Raw genomic sequence first — 20,240 nt, 5'->3', positions numbered from 1 at the left:
AAAAGTGGAAGAGGAAAGCACTTTCATACTTGCATTTTTGCCAGGTTAAGGTATCTTTAGTACTCCATGGCTTTAAAATATAGTTACCCTTTAAACATGAGATATTGGCGCTTGGATGAGAGAAGATTAGATACCATAGGATCTCAAATGATTCTGAAAGGACCTCTTTTTTATAGGTGAATTGGTTTGTATTTTAATTGTTTTGCTGAATAAACTAGTTGCATGTGGTATTTATGAAGGTTATTTTCTTACCTTTTTTTTAAAAAACGGGAGGAAGAAACTTCAACTCAAGAAATCAAATCAGTACAAACTGTTAGTTTCTGATTAAAATATTCAGATGTAATCCAACTCTCCTGCTGCTTTTATAGGGGTGGGCAACCAGGATACTGCACATGTGGTTTTCAGAGAGGAAATCTTAGTTTCCTCAGTTGGTATAAAATCTCTATCAAACTATACATGGTTTGTTCTCTGTTTCCTCAGAGTGTGTTTGAGGCTAGTGAGTAATCCAGACAGACTTAAACTGTAGGATATGCAAGATACTCATGTTACAAGTGCCCAAAGGTCTTGAAAGATCTTGTCTGTGTTGCACTTTAAAGGAATTACTGCCCTAAAACAGAGAGCTAGTGAAGCTTAATGGCTTGAAAACTAAAATCCTGACATTATTTAAAAGGGTCACCGTCATGATGGGCAGGCCCAACATTTCAGGTGCCTTTTTGTAATTATATTTATTAGCCATTGGCACCTACAGCCTATGGTGATAGCAGTGCTTAAGGTGGTCTGAAAAAAGTGTGGAGGGCTATCATAATCTGGGAGCAGCAGTTTTGGTAAAGCATTGTTTAAAATGTGCTTCTTAGCAACCTGGCTCTACTTAAAAAAAAAAATTTTTTTTGATGGGTTTGTTATCCCTTTCAACTCCCCCTCACTCCATTTATACACTGGTGATGGGCATGTTAGAAATGCCAGAGAAAGACAACACTTCATGTAATTCGATACACGATGGAATTTTGTCCAAATAAATGCTTCTTTTTAACAGATTAAAAACACCGTCAGTAACAGTAGTCACGAACAACTCTGCAATAACAAACCAGTGTGAATGTGTCCTGAGAGAAAAGAAACTGGTAAAGTCACAAGTGTTTGTGACAAATTTCTGAGGGATACTTTTAAAAAGCGGTAAGCAAAACATTTCAAAAGAATACCTTGAAAATGTGATTACTGTTTGAATGAAAGAAATCCTTGGGGTTCAGTCATCCCCTCAAAAGCTACAGGAAAGTATTGCTGTGAGATGTGAACATTCAAACGCTGAGCCAAATCCTCAGCTGGTGTAAATCAACATAGTTCTATGGAAATCAGTGGGGCTAGACCAATGTACACCAGCTGAGGATCTGGCCCTCAAACTCCACCAACAGCTGATCTTTCAAAACGTGCAATGGTAAGTACCTGCATGCAAGAAGGCAGCACTGAAGCCATGATTTGTGTTTTGTTGTTCTGAAATTCTTGGCTTTGGGTAAAGTGAGTGTAGTGTTCATGCAACTGATGTCTTCTATTAGCCACAGAGCAGATACTGCCAGCAAGGAAGCTGCAGAGGAAGCAGCCCTGCCTGTGTGCCTTAATCCTGTTCAGGGATGGTTACCTCTTAAAGTGATGGAGCCATTCACCTTCTGGGACCATTCAGTCCTTGTCCTTTCTGCTGAAACTGACAAGGTGTAGGATTTGATGGTGTGTGACTTTAGAGTGTGTCTGTTTTTGTAAACAAATGAATTTAGACTGTGTCTCAGCATTACTTGAAATACAAACATACTGAAATAAATGTGGAAAGAGAAAACACTCTGGCACGGTGACAGTTTAGAGTCTCTAGTTCTTCTTTTGAGTACATGAATGATTTAGTTTATAACAGTGTTGCCTGACAATATAACTCCAATCATATTAAAATCAGTCCTTTGCAAAAACTGTGCTTGCCAATAACGAATTCATGCTATTTTTGGGGCAGATAAACAACTTTATCCTGAAACGGAAGTCTTGTTAATTTGCATAGGCATTGCAGATCTGGGCACCAGATCTGTATGGTTTATTAAATTCATTTTCATATAGTGTGCACAAGTCAGCAGGGGTGAGCCAAACAGGTTTGTAAAAACCCATGCACCTGCAAATGTAAAAGAGAGAGGATCCTTTGCTTGAAATACTACAGACCATTGTCAGTTGACACTATTTTTCACATGATTTCTAAAAGTAATACTCTTGAAAACGGAATTCTGCAGTGACTGGGGAGAAAAATACAAAACTTTCAGACCAGCCAGAAAAGGAAATGTTATCAATTTTAAAATATACAAAGGAAAACATACCTAATTTTAATCAGATCATCTCTAGACTCTCCTGTGGTTTAGTTCTGTTTGAATGGTCAAACGGGTTAAATGCTAACACATGACTTTTTAAAAGGACACAGTCAAATTGAAACCTAGTAGATTTCAAAAAGGAACTTAAAAAGTAGTTTCTGTGGCTACATCTGCCACTGAGTCCCTCTGCCAATTTTGGTGGTTTTACTACCACATTTATCTAAATGTTTCAGTGGGTTTTTTCTTCCCTGTCTCTGTCTGCAAAGCTCATACAAACAACAGGGGAAAATAAGTAAAAATGTAATCTTGCAATTAAATCTGTGCATGGAGCTTTACAGGCATATTAGAAAGCAAAGTCTCTCTCCTACTAAATTGTCTAAATTAGACAGATAATCAATCCTAAATAAATAGTTTTGTACCAGTGAATAAAGAACAGAGAAAAACAACAGAAGGGGAAAGGAAAAACAATAGTTTTCTTCCTACATGCACATTGTAAATGTTTGCTTTGGTCTTTTTTTCCTGTGATATAGTCATAGGTGAGAGAGGCAGTGGCTTGTGCCAGAGTGGTTATTATTGAGACACAGCTAGCAGCTGAAAGACGTGTTTTAAGGAGGAGAGAGAACAACAAGTAATCCAAAGTTGCTATCTATTATTTGTCAGATTCATTCTTTAACAGTAGTCACGGAAGTCAGGGTAATGACCATTGTCAGCATTACTGAAATGATATGGCTGGGGTCAGGAAGTAAAGTCTCAATTTCTTGCCAGCATCCCTCCATGTGTCAGCCCCTGATTATGTTCTCGTCATTTAGATGGGCTTCTTTTGGCATTAACCAGAGTGCATGCTCTCTGACACCAGTAACTCTGATGGAGAGAAGATTGCAGAGGTGCAAGGAAGTCACAAGTCTACTCTGCTGGGACAAACACAGTCCAAAAAAGAGGTGTCAGTGTTAGGAAAAGATGTTGGGCTAACGTGGCCAGGGGAATGTGCAGAATCAGTGTACATGTATGGCAGACTCTACCAGCAAGCTGTGATGGAGTCCTCAGCAGAAGCTTAAGTTGCCCTCCTCTGGTGTAATCTTCAGGGGAGAGCAGTGATGGACAAACTGTGGTTCGAACTTCCCCCTGCAGCAGTGGGGGTTGCTGGTGCCAAAGGATTCATGCTACCCTACCTTGTTCCAGCCTGATGAATGTGGCTCCTCACCTCTATAACATTTGGGTATCTATGAATGCTGAAAAATTTCAGTCTTGCATTTTAGGGTGTGATGCTGCCAAAGACAATAATACAATATATGGTTTAAAAAGGGGGACTCTTGGAGAGTTTGTTCTATCTTTGATGGTCCATTAATGATATGAGAGCTGTAAGTGCAAGGGCCAAAAACGTCTGGAAGAATAGATCCTCAGATATGTATGGATCTTCCAAAGCACAAAGGACAGTAGTCATCTGATCTGAAAATGAAGTCAATCGGAACTGGGTGCCTAACTGTCTTTTGGGTCTTTTGAAAACCTCCCCCCGAAAGCATTATAAAAAATAAGATGTCTCCAGAATTCATTAAATATGAGATTGCAAGTGGTGTTCCGCCGACCTTCTAATTTACATTTTTCATCAGAACAAGAAAAAAGATTGCCTTATTTCAGACCGTTGAATATACTTTATTCTGTCTCTCATTCACACACACCCCTTACATAATAATAGCAATGGTTAATGGTATTTTCTTGCTATAATTTAAGCAATGGTTCTCAAGACAGCAACTGAAACTTGGTCTGAGAATACGGGCTTGTCTACACTTACAGCTCTGCAGGGGGCACAAATGCACCAGTGCGGCTGTGCCACTGTAGTGCTTAGGGAAGATGCTACTTCCGTCGAGAGGAGAGCTTCTCCCTTTGGCGTAGGTACTCCGCCTCCCCAAGAGGCGGTAGCTATGTCCACAGGAGAAGCCATCCTGTCGACATAGCGCTATCTGCACCATGGGTTAGGTCAGTATAACTACATCACAGTGTAGTTATACCGACCTGAGTTTGTAGTGTAGACCAGGGCCAGGCCCTTTGATTAGACAGTTTTGGAGACAGTAAAGTTTTGTTTATATATTGAGGTCTATCTCCACATTTATCTCACACCCCACAAGTTTAGGACTCCTTCCAGGGAAATTACTGTGGGACAAGTGTAAGACACAGGCTCCCTTCAGTCACCAAATCACTTCCATTTTGAAATCAGACAGTGTCAGTTGAGCTAGCAGAGTTTCCTCTGCATCCTTATGACAGTTTTGACTCTAGAAAAACAAGGCTGTATTTCAGCACAGAAGATAAAAACCCTTCTTGCAAAGAGGATTCATTTTTTCAGGTAAGCTTTTTTCCCTTAAAAACTGCATTCTTTTGGCCATATCCTGTGAACAATTACAACACACATTCACCTGCCCTGTGGTCAACAGCAATGTCTATATATTATGGTTCAGCAAGGAAATTTAGTGTTCATTGATGGAAGAACATGCTATCAAAATTTGGAGCTAACATATCAAGTACATCAACAAATTAACCATTAAATCCGTGTGTGCATTAAAATACCTACGGTGGGTGTGTGGACACCCCTTGGTTTCACTTGTCAGTAAAACGATTTTTCATTGTATCTTTCCATGAGCATGTGAGTTATCTCTCAAGATAATTTATGCTGGGCCAATCCAAAACTCATTGAAGTCAACATGAATCTTTCCACTGAATCCAATGGCTTTGAATAAGGCCCATTCTACACACAGTGTAGTACAGGGGTCAGCAACCTCTGGCACGCAGCTCACCAGGGTAAGCACCCTGGCGGGCCGGGCCAGTTTGTGTTCTGCCGATTGCGGCTCCCACTGACTGCGGTTCACCATCCCAGGCCAATGGGGGTGGCGGGAAGCACTGTGGGCCGAGGAATGTGCTGGCCATGGCTTCCCGCCACCCCCATTGGCCTGGGACGGCAAACTGCGGCCAGTGGGAGCCACGATCTGCCGAACCTGATCCAGCCCGCCAGGGTGCTTATCCTGGTGAGCCACTTGCCAGAGGTTGCCGACCCCTGGTGTTGTATCTCATTCTGATCGAAGAGCTCCAGTGTACGTTTCTGATAAAAGCAAGACTCCAGACTTATCTCAGTTTATTTTATTAAATCCTGAGAGTTGTGAAAAGATTACTATGTCTTAGAGAAGGTTAGGCACTGATATGTCTAGGTCTCTTAAAATAAGTGTTTTATCATCTGCATACATTAATAGCTTCTGTGTATATTGGATTATGTGAATTCCTTTGAGTTCTTTGTGATTACAGATCATCAGTGCAAATTGTTCTCCAGATAGTAAGAAAAGAAGTGTCAAAGTAAGTAATTTATTATATCTCAGGTTGAGTTTTTCAGAACAGTGACTTAACTAAGGTTAAGCCAGGATAGAAATCCCCCTTTTTTTCATGATGGCTGTCTGAAATTCCTTAATGTCTAGGGACTGTTTTACTTAGAAGAAAATAAAAGCCATTAACAACAGTTTGACTTTTTTAAAAAATATAATGCCAGTGATGTCACATGCAATTTGCATCATGTGTTAGTGCAGGATTAGCTAAGGTATTAGTATGAAATGCCTGGGCACCGCTGCACTGTTGAGTCACCTCAAAAGCAAACATCATTGTCATTATTTGAGCACTGTTTGAAATGTTTGGACCCTAGTCCAGCAAGTGGCTGATATCTGTTTGTCCCAGCCTGTTGCACAGGTATGGGCAAGGCCCCAATGTATTTTGCAGCAAGCCAAATGTAAATTCTGTTGCAAGGCTGCACACTTCCGTGCTTAATTATGTAGCAACCTGGAAATTCTCTGAAGCTTCAAGTACATTCAGTAATGGAGGATTTTGCTGAATGAAGTATGAAGATGAATAATCAAATCAATGAAATATTTTTGTGTTTACCTGTTCAGTATTAAGTTCAATTTACTGTGCCTATCTAGATTTTCAACTTGCTGCAGGTTTTTGCAGTGATGATATATAACTGCATTGTGAAGGTAGTCAGGGGGATCTGAAGGTTTTAAGAGCTGGGGCGGTGGCTTTTGGAGCTATTGTCACTGGTGAGGGAGCATATACCTCCTTTTTTCCTCTTCACCATGTAGGAAGGGCCTGAGATTACTTGACATCTAACCTCTTTGTCTCAATATCTACTACTGCATGCAACAATAACTGATGAGCACAGTAGTTGCCAAAATGATCAGTAGTGAAATAGTTTGCAATGATAACATTTGTTGGTGTTGGTCTTCAGAGTCAACAACCCATTGAGGTGAATCTTCTTTGGTATGGCAATAGCAGACCAGTGAAAGCAACAGTGTGTGACTACAGTTGGATCTTAAAAGGTCTCTTATCCAGTCCAGAGCAGAGAGGTTAGCCATGGGAATAGGTCCCTACCATGGATGACTGTTTCTGCCTGGCTGTTTGCAGGTTTTAGACTCAGGTTTACATTCAGTTCACTTTGGAAGCGTTTTCCATTGCTGTACGACAGTGAACACAAACTGAAAAAAGAATACATTTGAAAGCATAATGCACAGTGTAATTATCTGATTGATCAGTGAGGAACCTAAATGGTTTGACTGTTGATCCACAGCAGAGATAAGTCTGTTTCCTCCTCTTTTTAGGCTATTGTAGATCTTATTATAATGTTGCCTTCTGTGCAGCGGATACTAACTGAGACATATGTGAATACCAGATATCTATTATCATTAGCAACAGTAACCACATGAAAGAACTTGGAATTTCTTCTTTTCATTTTCAATCATACTTTTCTGTTGCTCCCCACTATGAAGAATGTGCATCATTACAGTCCCGCTTTCTATACCTTTCTACTCCTCTCTCTATTACTATACATTATTTACCTTTTTTAAAATATTAGAAATATGAGAAACAGATGTTATACAAAATTCTAGTTATGCTAAACAAATCCATTCCATGTCATGACAAGTTGCCTTCTTTTGGTTGTTTGGGGCTTTTGTCCTATAATTGGATTTTGCTGAAATTTGTTCTTAACCATCAAATCCAATAATATTCTGAAACTTGTGCAGGATTTTCAATTTGAGACCCTCTAAACTCATTTGTTGGGAAGCTTGAATAATTGTTAATAATCCACCAACAGTTATAAAACTACAGCATAGATACCAGAATTCTGAATATCAAAAATAGACATTGTATACTTTAGAGCAGGGATCGGCAACCTTTGGCACGCGGCTCACCAGGGTAAGTACCCTGGCGGGCCGGGCCAGTTTGTTTACCTGCTGTGTCCACAGGTTCGGCTGATCACGGCTCCCACTGGCCGTGGTTCACCGCTCCAGGCCATTGGGGGCTGCGGGAAGCAGATCCGACTGAGGGATGTGCTGGCCACCACTTCCCGCAGCCCCCATTGGCCTGGAGCGGTGAACTGCTGCCAGTGGGAGCCGTGATCGGCTGAACCTGCGGATGCAGCAGGTAAACAAACCGTCCTGTCCCACCAGGGTGCTTACCCTGACGAGCTACATGCCAAAGGTTGCCTGATCCCTGCTTTAGAGATATTGAGATTAAAAAGAAGGATCACAGAAATTTCAGATTGAGAGCTAAATTAGAGGAATAATCACTACAGAAAGCTTTATAATGTCTTGTATTTGCATGAACAGTTTTGTTAAATTTGTACTACTAAACAAGTTTATTTGTTTATTTAAAGAACAAAAACTTGTCATATATGAGATAACAGGTAGCTAATTTTTCCTCTTAATTGCTTATTAAATCTTATTTGTTTTAAAAAATCACTTAGTTCAACCTAAAACATGCCTGGGTATGAAACTTGAGAAATTCTCTTGCTTCTCATAAAAGAACTTCTCAAGATGAGGATAATATGCTAAAATGCAGATCTGCAACAGCTGCTGCCCCAGTCGGCTTTGTATGTTGCATTTACATAGATTTTTCCAAAGCTTTTTTGACTTTTGAGCCCAATGTTTAGCAGAGGATACAGCACCTCTTGAGGGTGCCTATTCCATTTATTGTTATGGTATGTTTCACAGATGAATTGTGAAGGTTGGGAAATAGAAATAGGAATTTAGGAAATTTTTTAATGTGGTGGGGTGGAGTGAGGGTGGAAATAGCTTAATTGGAAAATCCCATTTGGCAAACATGTCAGAGTATAGACTACAGGAGGGTGTGCGTGTGATTCTGTGATGAGAGCGGAACATGATTTTGAAGGAGACCTTGAGTGCTGCTCAGTTTGCTATAGGCACATCACCATAGTAGAATTAAAATGAGAAAGTTTTTGTGGGTAGCATCATGAGTTCAGGGTACTGAGTTAAAAGAAGAGAAGACAGAGATGTGACAGATCAAAGGTACTTCAGGGATCAACTCTAGTTTTGCAGGTTTGGAGAGAGAGAATCAAAGGACAATTATTCCTTTAATAACTACAGTGTAAAAAGAACAGATTTTGATGTGTTGATGAGCTGTATGTGAGTCTAATGACTGAATGGAGAACAAACCTGTGTCATTTATATGAACCAACAGTGACTTCTTCACCATCATTTGAATTAAAGTCACTTATAGCTATGGTGAACTATTTACCAGAGGTTTGAATGTTGACTGAATGGATCCTGAACATTTATATAAAAATATATTAAGGTTCCAGGCATTAGTTTCCATGGCAGAGGTGACTTAGTAGGTTCAAATCACAGAGCTCCCCCTTTTCTTTATATGTTAAAGATCCTGTCTCCTTTGTCTCACCTACCCTCCCAAACTTGGAGACTTCTTTAAAGACTCCACTTGCTAAGAGGGTTTTCTTTTCCCTCGTGGGATTGTGTGCTGGACCAAGGCTATACATCATCAAGGATGATATATATGCTGCCATTTTGTTTTATTTTAATCATAAGCCCATTTGTGGCCTTTTTGCCTTACAAATCAAAGGCTTCTCTGTTGAGACTCCCAGCACGATTGCCATTCAGTGCCCATAGTAGTTTTTTTGTTGTGGACAACTATCTACTAAGATATGGAATGAGATCACCATTCATTTCACACATAGGCCACCTGACAGCCATCAGTTGATACTTATTTTTCCTTTCATCCGGCATAAGTCACACTTCAACGACAGTGAGAAACTATTGATTAGTCCATTACCAATCCGATCATGCATCCCGCCTTCCCTCTCCTTGTCTCGGTCTTATGTGATGTGCATACACTTGGATTACCTTTTATGATATTCTCTCAGGAAATTATTAACTTGATTCTGCCACCCTTACTCATGCTGAGTATTACCTTACTCCACAAGTAGTCCCCTATAAACCAATTGGGTTACTCAGAGTATGGTACTGCTCAGCACAAATTAGCAGAATGGGGTCCTATATAAATTAAATCAAATGAGCTGTTTTAGAGGAGCAACGCCAGGTGGTCTGAATCAGGTCATGTTCATTGTCACATTCTCATCAAATACGGTCATCCCTAAGAAATACATGGAAGGCCTATTTTACACTAAAACAAGGAATGCCTGACTGACAGCAGTTCATTTTTCACTAGCTGTCCTAATTACCTGACTATCCTCTCATCGTGTGATCTTCAGGCAACAACTGCTTAAACACAGTTTTTCTACAGATGTTAAATAGAGCTCTTCATGCTGTAGGGCAAAAGTAAATTAAGTTGATAAACATGCACAACTGCCTGGTCATGTGGCTATGGAGAGGGAAGATGTTTTCTTTAACCTGCCATTGCTATCATCTATGGCAGTATTCTCTATTTTACTAGATTCACAGGAGTAGGCTAAAGAAGTGCAGGAATGATCAATAACAGATGCTAAGAGATCTAATTACAGAAACTTGACATAGTCACATTTTTAAATGCAAACACACTAGTTTATTTAAAGACACATATGCATTTTATATTCATCAGCCTTAAATATGCACCAACATGGATTAGAAAAATAAAAGTGTGTTCTTGTAATCAGATTTCATTGGTCAGTTGAAAAATCCACACCCCGAGTGAAGTAGTTCAACCAACCTAAGTCCCCGTGTAGACATCACGGGGTCGACAGAAGAATTCTTCTGCTGACTTAGCTACTGCCTCTCACGGAGGTGGATTACCTGATGGGAATGACAGTGGTGCAGCTGTAACACTGGAGTGTTTTAAGTGTAGACAGGTCCTTATATTGTATTTTGCCCCATAAAGTTCTTAAGGAAGCTTTTTGTAAGACACTACTTGAGAACCTTTGTGGGTTTTTTCATTTGTAAAACTTTCAGGACTATTTATGGCTCTAATTTTCTGGGATTATAAATAAGTTGGATTTGTATTTTAGTGTCTACTCTTCTACACTTGTTTTTCTTTTTCTTAATCCTGTACTCATCATGACGATTTTTAAAATATTTCTTTGCTTATGTCACTTTTAAAACTTGCCTTTCAGCTAATGTTTCTAAACATAATTCTATCACATTTTTAAGATAAGTCTGGTTAGTTGGTGGTGGGTTTTGGTTTGTTTATTTCAATATATTGCAAGTCTAAATTTGCAAAGTGGCTAGTGATTTTGGCTGACTTCATTTTTGGGTGCCCAACTTGAAACACTGCAAAGGACCTGATTTTCAGAAATTGAGTGATCAGCACTTCTGCAATCAGATCTCCCTTGTGGTGTCTCAAGTTTGACACCTGAAAACTGAGGCATCCAAAATTACTACACTCTTTTAAAATATAGTTCAAAGTAAGTCTCAATTTTTTTGATATGTTGACTATCTTGACAATTTGTTCATATTTTATTAAATTGAGAACATGGTTTTCTTTGTACACCTATCATAATGAATTAGCTAGTGTGTCTGTATGCTACTGTCCCCTGTTGGTTAGAATCAGAACTGTCCAGTGTGTGTCATAAGACCTATATTACTAAGAGCTAAAGACTATTCTTCTTTAACTCATATGGCAGTAGTCACTGCATTTGGAGCAGGAAGAACCATGTTCTCTCCTTGTTATCGCTGTGAATGTCTAGGTGGCCATGAAGTACAGCACAGTGAAAATCATAAAGTTCTAGGTATCCTAGGGCTACAATATCTTTATATTCCCTTCTATATACACCTATTTCTATCCCCAGATCGATCTGTTCCTTTTTTGTATACCTGTAACTGATCTGAACATTAGGCTTCTTGTTAATATCATCCATAACTGTTCAAATAAATGATCTGTAAGAAAAACATCTTGTTTTCATCTTAAAATTTTGACTGATTTTAATAAAATCAGTAATAAAATTTCACATGCTTCTAAAACATTCCATTTTTACTAATTAATAGTAGATACTTTATATGCATATAGTGCCTTTCATCTGAAAGGTACATAAACTGCTTTACCACTGAAATGCAACCTTCTCTGGGTTAGAGAACAAAAACCAATCAGTGCATGGTACACTACCCAATGGGGAGGGCGAGTGTGAAAGTTTGACTGAGGACTCTGGGTAGGTTAAATCACCATTTTTACCCCAAAAGTGCCATGACTTCTTTAAGTTCATGCCAACCTTAGTTTTTAAAGTCTCATCTGAAAGACAGCTACACAACCAACTTAAATCTTTCCTGAAAAGAACAAGGGCTAAAATGAGACTGAATCTGTAATTCCAGGGATTCTAAGTGTTTCAAACCTGAAACTTAGCTAAGATGTCTCTCTCTTCTATCTCCACTGTCATACTGAAAAGCTGTTTCACTGTAAAATGTCGATTTTTCTCTGCACAAATTGTGAAATTTGTCCCATTGGTTGAACTTGTAATTTAACTCTGGTGAAATTTCTTATTTTGTTCATTGGCAAAAACAGAAACATTCTACGGTGCCTCAGTTTCCAAACATAAATAGCCAGGAAGCAAAAACAGGTAGCTTCCCATAGCACTAATTAGTAAAACTGGACTGGACTGTATTTCATCTGCAGGTTTTTCTACATTGTGGATTAGATCCATCAGTGGCCAATCTAACATTTAATAGAAGATTGGTTCCAGAATGCTCTGTAACGGTTGTTTGGCTTCATCCTTATGTGTTTGTTCCTAAGGTTTCTTTCCTCTCTCGTTTTCCCTCTAAAACAAGAATAGACACTATTTTGAGGTTGCTAGTCATGAGGAATCCAACTCTTGAGTACAACAGGCTTGCATAGTAACTTTTTGGCAGAAATTCAGAAATGCTTTGACCAAAGGGAAAGAAAAAAAGATCTAAAATGAGGTTAACTGGAAATAAGACAAAAAAAATGTGGAAAACATTGAAAGCAAAAGCGCACACCCTTTATAACAAGAAACACAGAACTGAGATAAATTGTGATATTTGTTTTCATGCCTACTTGAAAGCTTTGCTAGTTTACCACTAAGTATCATGAATACTAAGATCATTGCTTTTAAGAAAAACAGCCTTCTCTTCTCAATGGGCATGGATATGTGGGAACATCCTAGCCCCAACTTTGCCAAAGATCAAGTCTTACTGTTTGCTTTCTTTTCGAAATTAACTCTCCCATGGCTTGATGGAGAAACCGTGCCATCCAGGAAGGGAGAACGCTCGAAGAGTTCCCCCAGTCTGACAGAATTATCAGAACAGTGATTCTGGAAGAGATGGACTGTGTAAAGCAGCGGCTTTCTTACAGACTAAACAGTCAACACTACTTGCCTCTCTTCTTTATCTTCTGAAAGGCTGGGGGAAAGTTCTGAAAAGATAAAAATATATTTTTTTAAAGAATTAGGTCAAAGTTTTTGCAGAGAAGGGAGCAGAATGCACAGGTAACAATGAATGAAGCTTTTCTGCTTACCTGGCATAACCAATTACTGCCAAGGTGCACTGCCTCCCTTCTTTCAACATATATTTATCTGCTGTTAAACAACGCCAAGGCAACTATCATATTTTTAAAAAAAACAGTCTTCTTCTAGCTATTTAATAAAGTGTACTGTATATTTATGACTCTTTAACCAGAAAACCATACCCTAATGGGTATATTTCAAGTTCCTGATCCCAACCCCTTAATTTGCTGTAAAACCAACATTCTCATTCTTCTTCAGAGAAGTATTATGTTAGCAGATTTTGAAGTTAGTTCTGAAGGGGATTGTTTTTATAGCACCACATATCCTGGTGGAGGGCAGTGGCAAGGAGTCATTTTCTATTCCAAGAAAACAGCCACCACTACCACTGTGATGTAGAGCTCTGGATTTTATTTTTAAAGCCCTAATGACTAGTTTTTATTCCATAATCACACAGTGCCCCTTTCACCTGATGATTTTTATTCACTCTCCAGCATACTTCCTTTTCTGCTTCATCATTCATCAACTATGAGGTAATTAATTTTAAATGGGAGACTTTCAGTAACCAACAGAGACTATCATAAATCAAAACTTCTCCAGCTGATAAGTTAATTTGTCAGTGAGAAGGCTTTGGCAGTCCTTTTCGTTTTGTATGGAATTTTCCAGATAGTCTTCTTGGCTTCTTAGAAGCTGCCACAAAAATCAGTATCAACATTTATTGTGGATCCTTAATCTTGACAGAGGTCCCAGAGTCCAGCAAGGGTAGCATGTATTCTTTCACTGGGCCCCCAGGGGTTTCTACACCTACAAAAATCATGGATGTGCCATCTGCTAGAATATGTGCGATCATACTGGTAATGGATGGATGTGTGCCAAAAAAATTGTATGGCCATTAGGAAACACTTGTCCTCCAGTTGAAAGGGCCCCTTTACACATGTCTATCCTGAATAAGCTTGTGTCCAAGTTTATCTCCAAAACATGACATTTAACAAACTCATTACAATCCATTGTGAACTAAAGGGGAGGGAGGGCAGGGGAGGAGAATATTTGCAGGCCGATCAAGCAGCCCATATGTCCACTGAATCCTGACTGCAAGGCAGCACCTAGAAATGGCTTTGGAGCTAGCATCAAAGTCAGCTACACAGTAAACCAGGGTTTCTCAAACAGGGGTCACCGCTTGTGTAGGGAAAGCCCCTGGCAGGCCGGGCCGGTGTGTTTACCTGCCCCATCCGCAGCTCCCACTGGGTGCAGATCGCTGCTTCGGGCCAATGGGGGCTGCGGCTGCTTCCAGCAGTTCCCATTGGCCCGGAGCAGCGATCCGCGGCCAGTGGGAGCTGCGATCGGCTGGACCTGTGGACGGGGCAGGTAAACACAAGCGGCGACCCCTGTTTGAGAAACCCTGCAGTAAACCAACCAGCCACTCGCAAAGTTATTGCTGAGAAAATATGTTACAGACTTGAGACATGAGACTTTCTATTTAATTTTCTATTAAATTTTAGGTGTAGCCATGTCAAATTCAACAAACTGACATATCCTGGAATGAGCACCAAGTCCTTTGTCTAAAGAGAATTTAAGAGGCCAGATCATCTATTGTGCTATGGTTCCTTTGCATTGCTCAGGTGGTGCAAAGGGGCAGAAATCTGGCTGCAAACGCCCAGCAGAGAATTCCCATGTTAGAAAAGAACTGGCATAGGGGGATGTCTCTGAGCTGGGAAATCAGCATGGTAGTGTGTGCTCTGTGACAGCAATCCTCCAGTGCAGTATAGTCTATACCAGTTAGAGCAGCCCAGAAGCCTCTCTCATTGGGCTGGGGCTAATCCTGATAAAGCAAAAAGCTGCAGCGGTCTCCTGGATTCTCCCCTCACTCCTCTGGTGCCAGACAGAGGGCTGGTGCAGGAAAGAATATAGCTGTGCATGTCTAGTTCAGCATTGCAATTTTTTAAATAAATGTAATTGCGTTAGTCTGTATGGAGGGGTGGAAGGTGCTTTTTTCTGTTAAGGATATTGTGGTTGAGATAGCTTTCAAATGTTGCTGTAATGTCCTTAAACAGACCCTAGGAATGCTCGGCCTCTTTGCTGCTTTCACTGTTGTCGGAGCCATGTCAGTCCCGGGATACTAGAGAGACAAGGAGAATGTGGTCATATATTTTATTGGACCAACTTCCATTGGTCAGAGACACAAGCTTTAGAGCTCTGTGTAAGCTGAAAGCTTGTCTCTCTCACCAACAGGAGTTGGTCCCATCAAAGATATTAATTCACCCACCTTGTCTCTCTTTTGCTGCTGTCAGATGCAGGGAAGATGGGCAAGTTAGACAAGAGGAAGAATTAATGGAAACAAAACAAGTGTAGGTCTGCAGAGTGATTAAAATACTTCATTGTGTATTGTTGATCAGCTCTGTGATCTTCTCAGAGCTATAAAAACAGGGATATTATCTGATAACAGATACTCTTGTGATGGGGAAACCAGTGATGAGAATGGATTTGGGAAAGTGGCAGCAAATACATTATAGATATTCAACTGTCTCCTCTTCTCTTCCTCCCCACTTCTCCCTATCTCTCTTTTCCCCACCGCCCCTTTGACCACTACATTCCTACATGTAAGCCAGTGATGCAGAAGCAGAAAGATTACATACAGAAGCCCCTTTCTTCTCTCCTACACTTTGGAAAAATGATCCAATCCCAGTTTCCTGACAGTGTTTGAAATCGGCACCTCAATGCTGACAAGCCACGAAAGTGGCTGAATTATCATAACTGTAATAATTATTCCCATGGCCTGGCTGCTCAGTGTTCCTGGCTATTTGAAATTATAGCCCAGACAACTGAGGATCGGTTAGAGCCATGCAAGAGAGGAGACTGTTGGTACCATAACTATTGCTGACATCTTAATATTTTGTCTTCTTCTAGCCACAGGGCCTGATCCTGCCATCAATCCACACTCAGATCTCCCATTGACTCAATGGGGGTTCTACAGGCAGAAAGATTAGTTCGATTTAAAAATCCTGTCAGAACTGTATAACAGAACATCTATGTAGGGCTATGAATGATGCAGAACATGATATAACTTGATCTTCATGGCCCATGATTTTCCATGTGTGATGAAAACTCAATCTTAATACAAGAGACGTTTTGCAGTAGCTTGGGTACCACACTACCTAGAGTAGACACACATCTATCAGAATTTCTTATGGTTTAGTAAAATTAACAATAATGTTAATTATTAACATTAATTGGAAATGCAAAAGTATATAAACTCCCTACATTGCTGTCCATATGGTGTTTTGATGCAACTATAAAGGAGAAACACGATCGCTTGTAGGACTTTTTCTGGCATCAAAGTATTCTGGCTAGCGTAAATTGCAAACAAAATTTTTTTGTTTATAATTTTGTATTATTTTTTTCCAAATACAACAAATAAATAAAAAATACCAGACTCATCATAATATACAAAGTAAATAAAGGATGTTAGGATAAAGGAGGGGAGGGAAAGAGACATATCTAGCTTCAGGGTCTATGGTAAGCAAAAAAATATTTCTGTTACCATATGCTGAAATAGAAAGACTGAAGGTGGTTGCATCTTAATATGTCACTGTGTGTATAGGGTCTGCATTGTGTGTCAATTAGAGCTGGTTGAAGATATCCTATTAGACATTTGTATTAAAATGGTTTCTTCATCAGTGCAATTCAGTACAATGTGCAAGGTTCACTGACCATGCATCCGTAATGTAAATGAAAATAGCTGTTTGACTATAAATATACAAGTTATTAGTAAAAATGTATTTCTGAATTCTTTTCCCCACAATGGAACTCTCAGGAGCATACTTCACCTGTGAATTAATACAGTATTATAAGAACTGGTAAATGACTGAAGATGTCAAATCACTTCAAACACTCAAGGTGAAATGTACATGCATCAGTAGCAATATTTCTGGGTAGCAGCTCATGAGGAACATCTAGCGTTGTGTAGCTTTGGATCAGAGTTCACAAATTGCATTGAACCTGGCCTGCATTTCAAGTTTGTAACAAAATCCAAAGACAAGAGTTCTGCCTGGCTTTGAATTTCAATCTCGTCTAGTAATTTCCACTTGTTTCCTTTAAAAATTAAAGTGCTAAACTCTGCTCAGTTACATTGGTGTAAATCCAGAGTAACTCCATTGACTCAGTGAAATTACTCTGCAATTACACTGATGCAATTCTGTGAGCAGAATCTGGTCCATCTTTAACAAGTACAGTATGGGATGCTCTGAGGTCCCAATCCTGGAAAGACGTATGTGCACGTTTCGCTTTATGCACTATGAGTAGCCCTATTGAAGCAAATGGAACTAACTACTCTGTGTGTGTAAATTTAAGCATATGTGTTAGCCTTCAGATGATTGGGGCTCAAGTCTGAAGGGTTCTCAGTTTTTTTTACCAGGAGTGGAAGATCACATGTATAGTAGAATCCCTGTATTTGCTGTAAGCGCCGTATGTTCTATAATAATGGATTTCAGATTCACTAACGCATAATTGATCACTTTTCTCCACGATAACAAGAATGGCACATCACTGCTACAGGCTGTAGCTCCCAAAAATACAGGGCCGGCTCCAGGCACCAACATTCCAAGCTGGTGCTTGGGGCGGCAATCTTCAAGGGGTGGCAGTCCCTCTTGTTTTGCCTCTAGCAGCGCGCCAAATTGCCGCTGCAGACGGCGGGGGCAGTCCGTGTGCCCTTAGGGCAGCACGTGCGTTTTGGCAGTGGTGGCAATTCGGTGGCAGCTTCTATATTTAGCTGTCCGCGGCAGCTTCAGCTAAACATAGAAGCTGCCGCCGAATTGCCACCTCCGCGTAAAAGCGCCTGCCGCCCTAAAGGCACACGGACTGCCCCCGCCGGCTGCAGCAGCAATTCGGTGCGCTGCTTAGGGCGGCAAAAACTGTAGAGCCGGTCCTGCAAAAATATATATTCCCCCTCCTAAAAAAAAAACCCCATCAAAACCAAACCAAATGACCTTTAACAAATCAAACTAACAAATCAAACAATTAATTAAACAAGTCCAGAGTTATGCAGAGATTTTACCCTGAAAAGTCCCCAGGGGACTTTTTACATTGATTTTACGTTGAAAGTGTTCTGATATTACAGAGCTGCTCTTTACATTATTCCAGGAGAGGTCTCTTTTGCACTTTCCCCCCAAGCCTTTGAAAGGCAAACTCTTCTCTAATGCATGATGCACCCTATTGCTTTATAAATGCGGGCAAATAGGAGGAGCATCTTATAATTTCATTTTTCAATACAGGCCATTTGTGCTATTTTTGCCTTTTGCCTTTTCTCTTGCTGATTAAAGGTTTGATTTAGACTGAGTGAGGACTGCAGAATCAGGATCCTAGACTTGAATCTGCACCTTTGTATTAGTAAGACTACATCAGAAAACACATTTCCTCTGTTTGGGTCTTGCAAACAACCACTCCACCATTCCCATCCTTGATTTATAGCTCCATAGCTAGACAGAGCCTTTAAGCAGTGACAAGGTCCCTCTGAACCCAGCAGAAATATTTGCTAACATTGAAATTTCCTTCAGGGGCTTTAGCCACAGTTTGCTCATGTGGGACTTTTAATGAACCCCTAGAAGCAGCTGTGAATCAGTGCAATCCTGGGCTGTTTTCAATCCCCTCCACTCCCCAGCTCCTTTCACTTCAGAAATGCAGAGTGCTGGCAAACAGCTACCTGAGGCAGCCTGCGAGCCATGAAAAGATGCAGTTGGAGTGTATCAAAAACAAAGTAAAAGCCATGAGAAGCCAGTTTCCATCCCCCTCCCCCCGCAACTCCCCGCCCACCAGAACAGCCAGGCCTGCAAGCACCGCAGCTCAGGCCACAGAGCTGTTTGATTGCTTAAGCCTGGTGGTCAGACAATAGGACCAGAAAGAATGGCTGCTTCCTTCCTTCCTGTTGAGTGTTCTGCCTGAGTGAGCAAATTCAATAGCACTTCGCTTCACAGCAACACTAGGCTCTAGCACAGGCGAAAATCAACAAAGAGCCATTCTAGGGCATTTCCAACTGCACCTAAGCCAAGCCACTGAGCTGTGGAACCATCCGGGGAGGGGGAGGGGGAGGGGGCATCTAAACCCAGACATTGCTGGAGGGTGTGCATAAAGCCACAGTCAACATTCAGGTTATTGTTTATATTGAAGGACTAGATTTTTTATGTTGGGCATGTGCCGAGATTTTTGTTCGTCTCCCCTGCCATTTTTGATTTTTAAAATGCTTCTGCTGATTTAGAGAGACCAGGTGGGTGAGGTAATATCTTTTATTTGACCAATTTCTGTTGGTGAGAGAGACAAGCTTTCGCGGTGACCTGAAGAAGAGCTCTGTGTGGCTCGAAAGCCCGTCTCTCTCACCAACAGGAGTTGGGCCAATAAAAGATATTACCTCACCTACCTTGTCTCTCTAATATCCTGGGACCAACACGGCTACAACAACACTGTTGAATTAGTCATTTTAAATCCCTCTGCATCTGTCTGTCAGCAAGTTCGCTGTAAAGCATTTAAAAGCAATGACTAAACTATGAAGAAGGTTATACAAGAATACCTTGTATGAAATCCAAAGAGGGTATTTTCTTCAGTTCCAAGTACTGGAGTCCTCAGCCTTCACACATTTGATATCACAGACAACAGTGGAAATAAAATATGATGTCAAACAACGGCAGTGTCTAAAACAGACTGGAAAACAATCACAGATTACATTTGAATTGATATAAATTTAAAAACACATATAGAAGTTCTATAGAAATGTCTCAGGATAATTATGGATTTTTTTTTAATATCTGACCTTTTTTTCTGTCTTTTAAATCTCACTCCTTAATTCAGTTCTGTGCCAGACTGAGAAGGAACATTATGTAGTTAAAAATGCAAGGACATTGGAGACATACGCCCAGAACTGCCAGGCAGAAGTCACATATTTGTAAGCACTGGGTTTCTAGATCTCAAAGATCCTTGAAAGGGATTTTCTGTGTAGTGCTCCCTGCCAAAGAATACAAAATCAGCATGCTAAATACTCTTGCTGTCTCTTACCAGTTAAACTAGTGCATCACATTGCAGAACTGCTGATACTGTGGGAGTCCAGTACATCTGTAGTTAGGTTTCTACCCTTCTTGTAGAAACCTGGTATGGGATGTTATATAACTATCCAAAGGGGCATATTTACTTAGGGTGCCCAAGTTTGT

The 20,240-nt window shown here is 40.3% G+C and overlaps 1 long non-coding RNA gene across 1 annotated transcript; it reads right to left on the bottom strand.

Annotated features, from left to right (window-relative positions):
* Positions 1 to 11,639: 11,639 nt before the first annotated feature.
* LOC123375128 lies at positions 11,640 to 19,908 on the bottom strand. Its single transcript, XR_006581322.1, has 3 exons — positions 19,847 to 19,908; positions 19,607 to 19,737; positions 11,640 to 12,962 (listed from the first exon to the last, which is right to left on the bottom strand). It is a non-coding gene; the product is annotated as an uncharacterized LOC123375128 (long non-coding RNA).
* Between the last annotated feature and the right edge of the window lie 332 nt (positions 19,909 to 20,240).

Source organism: Mauremys mutica, chromosome 1 (assembly GCF_020497125.1).
Source record: "Mauremys mutica isolate MM-2020 ecotype Southern chromosome 1, ASM2049712v1, whole genome shotgun sequence".
NCBI classification, from domain to species: domain Eukaryota; kingdom Metazoa; phylum Chordata; order Testudines; family Geoemydidae; genus Mauremys; species Mauremys mutica.
The sequence above is the reverse complement of the archived record's forward strand: the minus strand, read 5'-3'. Positions and strand labels throughout refer to the sequence as shown.